The 8539-nt window shown below is 36.5% G+C and overlaps 1 non-coding gene across 1 annotated transcript; it reads right to left on the bottom strand.

Annotated features, from left to right (window-relative positions):
* Nucleotides 1-6281: 6281 nt before the first annotated feature.
* On the bottom strand, nucleotides 6282-6388 carry LOC121217551 (small nucleolar RNA R71). The gene has a single exon (XR_005913659.1). It is a non-coding gene; the product is annotated as a small nucleolar RNA R71 (small nucleolar RNA).
* Between the last annotated feature and the right edge of the window lie 2151 nt (nucleotides 6389-8539).

Below are 8539 nucleotides of genomic sequence, written 5' to 3'. Positions count from 1 at the left end.
CAGTGGCACATAATCATACAGAACGTAAATCTCACACATAATCACTCGATCCCAAATAGGGCCTTAAATAATCAACCTTACTATATAAATATGTACCTTGCTCGATACTCCATTTATTTGTTTTTAGGCCATTCGGCCATGCCACAACCAGCAAGAACATTTTACCAATTTCAATTATACTAAATCAATTTTAAGCTAATTACGAAAAGGTATGACCCACACGTTAAATCATAATCTGTAGCACTAAATCATAAAATTTGCACTTCCACAGTTAAGCCTTAAATGAGCCTAAATCCAAAAATAGCACCTAATACATTAATAATATGATTAAAACCAACCTTGAAACAACCCTAAGGGTTCGGCCAAAACAATATCACATTAACAAATTTTCATATTCGAAACGACAAGCAAACTTATACTAATTTGATAAGAAATGAGAGTACGGATGAGATCCGACTTCACTACTAATTCGAGACATTTTGATCAACACCTATGATTAAAATAAGATGACACTTAGTGTGCGAAACATCCAGAACGACACTTAGTGTGCAAGGTATCGGATACGGCATATAATGTGCGATACATTGAATATTCAACGGGTAAATGAAAGATGTGATTGAGTATGAGATTGGTACTGGATGATACAGGTATATACGAAAATTGGTACAATATGGTACAGGTATGTACAGAAATTGGTACAATATGGTACATGCATGTACGAAGATTCAATTGAGTATTGAATCTGTGAAAATGGTGAGTTCATGATCATTGTGGAATAAATAGTGATTGAGTAATAAATTTGGTTGATGGTTACATGTTAGGCTTTTGGGTCAAAATGAGTTGAGATATACTCCATTTTCACTCATTTAAATTGTAGGTTAATGGTTATGAGAAAAGGGTAAAGATTGGAAAATTCTTAGATTTGAATTGCTATTGAAAGCATGGAAAAGAATAAGTTTTTGGATGTTTTAAAGATATTTAGCTATGTGCTTGATATGTGAATACATCTCAGTAATGTAAACTCAGGTCATAATGCTTTATGATAATTTTCTAGTTTATGTGATAATAAAATTTTAAAAGCTAATGTTGTTTTAAGCTAAGGCCAAGACATGTTGGATTGACTTAAATGGTTTATACTTATAAATTGAAGTTATAAGCTTTATTTCTTTGAATTACGAACTTACTAAGCTGTGAAGCTTACTTTGTCTTATTTTTCTATGTTTTGTAGTGTTTCAAAAGTTTGCTGGGTTGGAAGTCAATAGAGATTGCATCACACTATCCTGCTATTGATTTTTGGTATTTTTACACTTTGGGGCTTGGTATATGTGATGTACAAGCTAGAATGTTTATGTATTTAAGTTTTGATATGTATATATGTTATGCCATGAGAGTTGGCTAGAAAATGATATGTTTGTGCTTAGTTTTGCTATGGATTTGAAGAAGTTATTGAATAATGATGATTTAGTTATAGTAAAGCATGTTTTAAACATGGAATTGGCTGAAAATTCTAGTATAAATGTTGTTTTATGTTGCTTGTAGGAATCACCCACAAAGGGGTGGCAATTTTAGCTTAAACCAAGCCTGCATTGTGCCACATGGCCAGGGCACACGGGCATGCCTTGTGGCCGTGTATGCAAAGCAGTAACCTCCTATGACCGCACGGTTAAGACACATGGGTGTGTCATATGGCCGTGGGCTTAAGTCAATAGCTAGCTAAGTATCACACGGCCATAGCACACAGGCGTGTCTATTGGTCGTGGGTGAAAGTCAATATGTATACTCTGTTTTAGCACGGCTGGATTACATGGGTGTGTCTGGTGCCCGTGTGAGGCACACGGCCAGGGTACACGGACGTGTAACCCCTGCAAAGATAAAAATTTTCTAAGTTTCCAAAAGGTTTCAAATGTCATCGGTTTAGTCCCGAACCTCTTCCGAGCATGTTTTAAGGCTGTGATGAGCCTAGTAAGGGACAATATGATTGTGAATGATAAAGGTTTTAAATTATATGCAAAATGTATGATTCAAATGTGTTTAAATGTTATGACGTAAGTCTGGTAATGCCTCAAACCCTGTCCCGGCTTGGGATACGGGTAAGGGGTGTTACAGTACCATACATTAAGTGCTTTTAATATTGCATGTATGGTAAGTATTTATATATTTAATGTAATATTGTATCATGTGTTTGATGCCTAAATTTTATTATGTATTATGCTTTGATTATTCCATAAGTTTGTGATTGGTGCTATGAGTATTGAAATCAACATTATGAGCAAGTTCGACAGAGAGGTGGTATCGAAGAATCCCGTATGAACCTTAGGAATAGTTTAAGATACAATTGACATGTCACTAGGAAGTTATGTGATCTGAATCCATGAGTTGTGATCTGAGTTCATGATTTATGTCACACATGTTATGGTGGTCCGGGTACTGGTCTTGTACATACTACCGATGGCAGGGTAGTCTGACATGTGTTACGGATACCTGACAGCTTGTGTGAGTAGAACTATGAGTAACTCAAAAGCGAGCAACATGTGATATAAGATATGAGGTAGCCTTGGGTACATATGAGGCACTTAGGTACAAGATTTTCGATGTATCCGACTGTATTCCGAGTGTTCAATGAGTAGTTCAAGAAAACATCAATGAATAATCTTAATGATTGCATCAAAGACGAGAAAGTAAGCTATTATGTGCAAGTGGCACAGGTATGTACATCGAATTCATGAGAATACCATAAGATATGATGAACTTAGGGTAAGAATATATATATGAAGATTAAGTTTAAGAGATTTGATAAAAATGCAAGACTATGTTTATTATGCTAAATGTATGGTTAATGTTTGTTTAAGTTGCATTCTATTTGCTTGTGAACTTATTAAGCTTTAAAGCTTACCCCCCTTCTTTTCCTTTTCTTATAGTGTCACCAAGTTAGCTCGGCGATTGGAGGACGTCGGAGATTTCGATCACACTATCAATTAGATATTTTGGGTATTGTTAGTCTCAACATTTTGAATATGGCATGTATAGGGACTTGGTTATTTTGTTATGTGTCATATTAAATAGCCAAATGTGTTGGCTCATGAAAGTATTATGATTATTTTGTATATGGCCATGAGAGGTGGCTTATATTGATTATTAGGTTGTAACCCTAATTATTCATACATGCATACAAATGTGTTATGCTTGATGTGGTTGTTCATATTAATGAATGTGATGGATGGTATGCATGTTTAATGAATGAAATATCATTAATGTGGATAATAATAAATGTGGTACTAATGTGAAATTTAAAGGTAGGTTTATAATGATAGGAAAAAGTGACATTGGTGTTGAATGCTATAACAAGGCATGATAGGTTGAGTATGTATCATGTGACATTATAGACATATTTTATCCATGAAGTGTGTTTAAGTTTGTGAGTGAATAAGGGTGGAAAATGGCTTGGAAAATAGCCTAGAATTTGTCCACACGGTTAGACACACGGGCATGTGTCTTGGCCATGAGTGACACACGGACTGCCCCATGGGCGTATGATTCGGCCGTGTGTCCCCTGAATTCTAATTATGTAAAATAGAATGCCCAGTAGTAAACACACGGACAGAGACACGGCTGTGTGTCTCAGCCATGTGAGGGACACAACCATAGGTGTAACAGCCCGATTTAGGGCCTAGTCAGAATAGTGGTCTCAGGACCACAAATTCAAAGTTGGGAAAATAATTTTTATTACTATTATGAAGTTATAGCATGAATATATTAGTGCATGAAAAATGTGGTGAGTTAATTTTGATGTTTGGAGCCCGATTTCGAAAAAGGACTAAATCGCATAAAAGACAAAAGTCACATTTTAGTGCCCAAATGTGTTAAATAGCTAGAAAATGTAAATTGGGGGTCTTTAAAAGGGCACTTAGACCCTTTTAAACAAGCTGGCCGGTCATGCTATGAAGGGAAACAAATAGTCAAAAGTTTAGGTAAGTGATGTCATGATTGGGTGACAAAATAATGCCTAAGGCCTATCTATTATTTTTTTACTTCTCCATCTTTTCTCTCCATCGAAAATATCAGCAAACTTGGAGGTTTGAAAGCTAAAAATTTGCAGCAACTTATTCTTCTCATAATGTAAGTGATCTTGATGATTTTCTTATTGATTTTTACATTTTTGGAATGCTTGTATCATAGGCTTTCAAATGAGAGGACTGAAAAACCGTAATTTATACATGTTTTTATCCCTTGCTTAGCACATTTATGGATGGTTTCTCCTTAGATTTGGTGAATTCGATGCTCCTACTTCTTTAATTTCATGTTTTATACTTAGGTGAGCATAAGAGAGTAAAAAGAGCGAGAAACGGGCCGAAAACGGAGAGAATGGACCCACATAGGAAATCAACACGGCCTGGACTTGCTCACCTGGGTCTGTCTCACGGTCGTGTCCCTTTGGCAGGATCAAAGCACGACTTATACAGGTAGACTACATGCCTGTGCCTATTCAACAGCCTTGACCACGGGCTGGAGTAATCGCACATGGGCGTGTCACAAGGGCGTGTCCTTGCCGAGCCTAAGTATAACCCTATTCGAAAAAGGCCAATTTTGAGGGCTCTTAGACATTCTAAAGCCTATTTAAACACCTGAGGAGGCACTTAGGAAGGAGACGCTGAGTAGGAGGCAAGGAATTACTCAAGGGAAGCCGATTGGTCCATCTCAGAAGACGGATTCATCATCAAGACTGAAGATCTCCCTTCAATTTCCATTCAGGGGTTTTAGGTTTTCTTTATGTTTTGTATTCATTATACTTATGAGATGATTTCTTCTATAATTATGAACTAAACCCCCTAAATACCTAAGGGGAATGAAACCTCAGACGGATCTTGTTATTATTATTTGAATCATATGATAAATATTTGACTTGTTCTTAATTATGTGTTCTTAATTCTTGTTTTAATATTCCAGGATATTGATTCAAGTTAATGCTCTTATTCAGAGGAGGAATAGACCCTGTCTAAGAGTAAATTTGTCATAATTAAGCGGAGTTGATTGAACGCCTAGAGATAGGGTGATAAGATTTTTTCGGATTAGGGTGAAACCTAATAAGGGGATCCATAGATTGAGTTAATGCAACACTAGGTGTTAATTAGAAAGACATTTCAATTAATAAACCTAGGGTTAGACGTTATTCTCGAGAGAGAAAATAATATAACTTAGGGATTTCTATGGATCAAGCTAAATGAATAAATCGTCTGATTCAGAGTCAAATAACAAGTGAAGTCTAGGTGGATTTTTCCTTAGGTATTGTCTTAATCAATCTAATTTTTTAAAAAGTATTTTCCCAAATTTTTTTTCTATGCATTCTTAGTTTAGTAATTAGTTTAGATAACCAAATCCCTTAATTTTTAGGCTAGATAATAAAAAGAAGGTAATTACTAGTACTCTTGGTTCATTTGGGTTCGACAATCTGGTCTTGCTAAAGCTATACTACTGTTCGATAGGTACACTTGCCTTCATCATGATAATAGTTAGTTTCAAGAACGATTAATTATAAATATTTAAAACCTGTAGCGAATATCACGTATCAAGTTTTTGGTGCCGTTGCCGGGGAACTAGATATTAGGAACACTCAATTTGTATTACTTTAGCCATTCTACTTTATTTGGATTTAAATTTTTATTTTCTTTTCTAATTTTTCTTTTCTTCGTTCCTGGCAGGTTTTTATAGTGTATGACTAGAAAAAACCCATCGGGACCATTACTATTTGCTAGTGAGATCGATCGCACAGTTTGCAAAAACCAAAGATAAATAAGGCAAATCTTACGATGCATAAATGAAGAGTAAGAGGATGATACTTCAACCACAACCGAGGAGATGGCTGAAAACCAAGAAAATCCACTACCTCCTGTGATTGCTGCTAATCAGAATCCTGCTCCACGCACTATGTATGATTATGCTAAACCTTCTTTAACAGGAACTGAATCGAGATAGTTAGACCTGCTATAGCTGCAAATACTTTTGAACTGAAACCTAACACAATTTAAATGATACAGCAATTTGTTCAGTTTGATTGTTTGCAGGACAAAGATCCTAACGCTCACTTGGAAAAATTTTTGGAGCTATGTGATACATTTAAAATTAATGGCGTTTCTGATGACGCCATTCGCCTTCAGTTATTCCCTTTTTCATTGAAAAACAAAGCTAAATAGTGGTTGAATTTGTTACCACGAGGATCAATCACTACTTGGGAAAAAATGACTGAAAAGTTTTTATTAAAATATTTTCCGCCAGCTAAAACGGCTAAATTATGTAATGATATCTCTTCTTTTGTTCAGATGGATTTAGAAACACTCTACAATGCATGGAAGAGATATAAGGACCTCTTAAGAAGATGCCCTCACCATGGGTTACCACTCTGGCTATAGGTTCAAACATTTCATAATGGCCTGAATCCTTCGACTCAAAAGATGATCGACGCAGCCGCTGGCAGAACTATCAATAATAAGACACCTGAAGATGCTTATGAATTTATAGAAGAGATGTCACTGAATAATTATCAGTGGCAAGTCATGAGGACAAAGCCAACAAAAACAGCCGGCGTTTATAACGTTGATTCGGTCACCATGCTCTCTAATTAGGTAAAACTCTTGAATAAGAAAATTGATGGTTTTCTTAGTTCTTCACAAGTTCACCCAGTAATGCAGTGCGAAGCAAGTGGAGGTGGACCGAGCAATCCAGATTACCCACCCTATGGCCACAACATGAAGAACAAGCAGTTAAATTACATGGGTAATAATCCTCAATCTCAAAATAATCCTTATAGTAATACTTACAATGAAGGTTGGAGAAACCACCCAAATTTCTCATGGGGAGGCCAAGGAAATCAACGACCACCACCACCTCTAGGCTTTCAACAACCACCCTACCAACAAGAGAAAAAGCCAAACCTTGAGGAGATACTAACAAGATTCATCTTGGTGTCAGAAACACATTTTTAGAATACTGAGACAGCAATTAAAAATCAACAAGTTTCGATCCAAGGGCTCAAAACTCAGATAGGTTAGCTCGCTAAATTGATACCTGAACAACCACAAGGTAGCCTGCCGGGAAACACTGAATCTAACCCAAGGGAGCAAATCAATGCAATTACCATTCAAGATGAGGAAGAGTTAGTTGCACCTGAACCAAAACAGAAGCAAGAAACTGTGGTAAGTAAAGGTAAGGGTGAGGTGGACCACAATGACCAGAAACCGGTAAGTAAAGAGTACAAACCTCATGTGCCATACCCAAACGCTACAAGGAAAGACCGCACAGAAGAAAAATTCAGTAAATTCCTTAAATTATTAAAGAAGTTACATATTAACTTACCATTTATTCAAGCTCTTTCGCAGATGCCAAACGCAGTCAAATTCTTAAAGGAGCTTTTAACAAATAAACAGAAGTTGGATGAGGCGTTGTATGTGGAATTAAATGCGGTTTGCTCAGCCATACTACAGAATAAGCTGGCCCACAAATTAAAATATCCAGGGAGTTTTATGATTCCCTATTTAATTGGTAGCCTAGTTGTAAATAATGCTTTGGCTGATTTAAGGGCTAGTATCAATGTCATGCCGTACAAAATGTTTAAACAACTAGGTCTTGGGAAATCCAAACAAACTAGGATGAGTATTCAATTAGCATATAAAACAATCAGATTTCCTAGGGGGAATTATTGAAGATGTAGTCGTTAAAATTGATAAATTTATATTCCCAGTTGATTTCATTGTTCTAGAGATAGAAGAGGATAGTACTGTTCCTTTAATTTTAGGGAGGCCGTTTTTAGCAACCGCTAGAACAATAATTGATGTTGGCACAGGTGAACTCACTCTTCGTGTGGGAGACGAAACAACCACCCTTCAAGCTCGTAATTCGAAAACACATCAAAAATTGAAAGTGGTTGTATAAATTATTCTACTAAAACTGACCATGTGGTGCAACCTACTTTGCAGGAAATAAGTTCGAAGAACCTACACGAGCCATGTTCAAGCAACAACAAAAGACCTATCTATGAAAAACGAAGGCTACAAATCGAGGAACTAGATGAATGGCGGACATAGAAATCGAGAACACCCGATAAACCAAAATCGATCTAGGACGAGCTCAATACATCACCAAATCAACTTAAGATTGGAGACAAAGTACTACTAGATGCAGTAGATTCTCTCATTACCACTTCTGAACCTAATAAAGAAATTCCTCTCACAGTACTTAGTATTTTCCCATATGGTACAGTCGAGGTAATTCACCCCAAATTCGAAACTTTTAAGGTAAACAATACTCATCTTAAACCTTATATTGATAAAGCTGATAGTAGGGGTGAGGAGTGTAAACTCCTCGAGCCACCATGATCTCACACCAGAGAGGTAAGTCAAGCTTAAACTATAAATAAGCGCTTCTCGGGAGGCAACCCGAGCACTAACAGTAATGATTTATTTAAATTCTAGTTTTTCACATTTAACCTACTAATTGAGTCTTAAAACACAGGGTTTTCCCATCCACATGGCCAGGCACATGGGCGTGC

The sequence above is a fragment of the Gossypium hirsutum genome, chromosome A02, assembly GCF_007990345.1.
Source record: "Gossypium hirsutum isolate 1008001.06 chromosome A02, Gossypium_hirsutum_v2.1, whole genome shotgun sequence".
Classification (NCBI taxonomy): Eukaryota; Viridiplantae; Streptophyta; class Magnoliopsida; order Malvales; family Malvaceae; genus Gossypium; species Gossypium hirsutum.
This window is presented reverse-complemented; position numbering and strand designations above follow the sequence as displayed.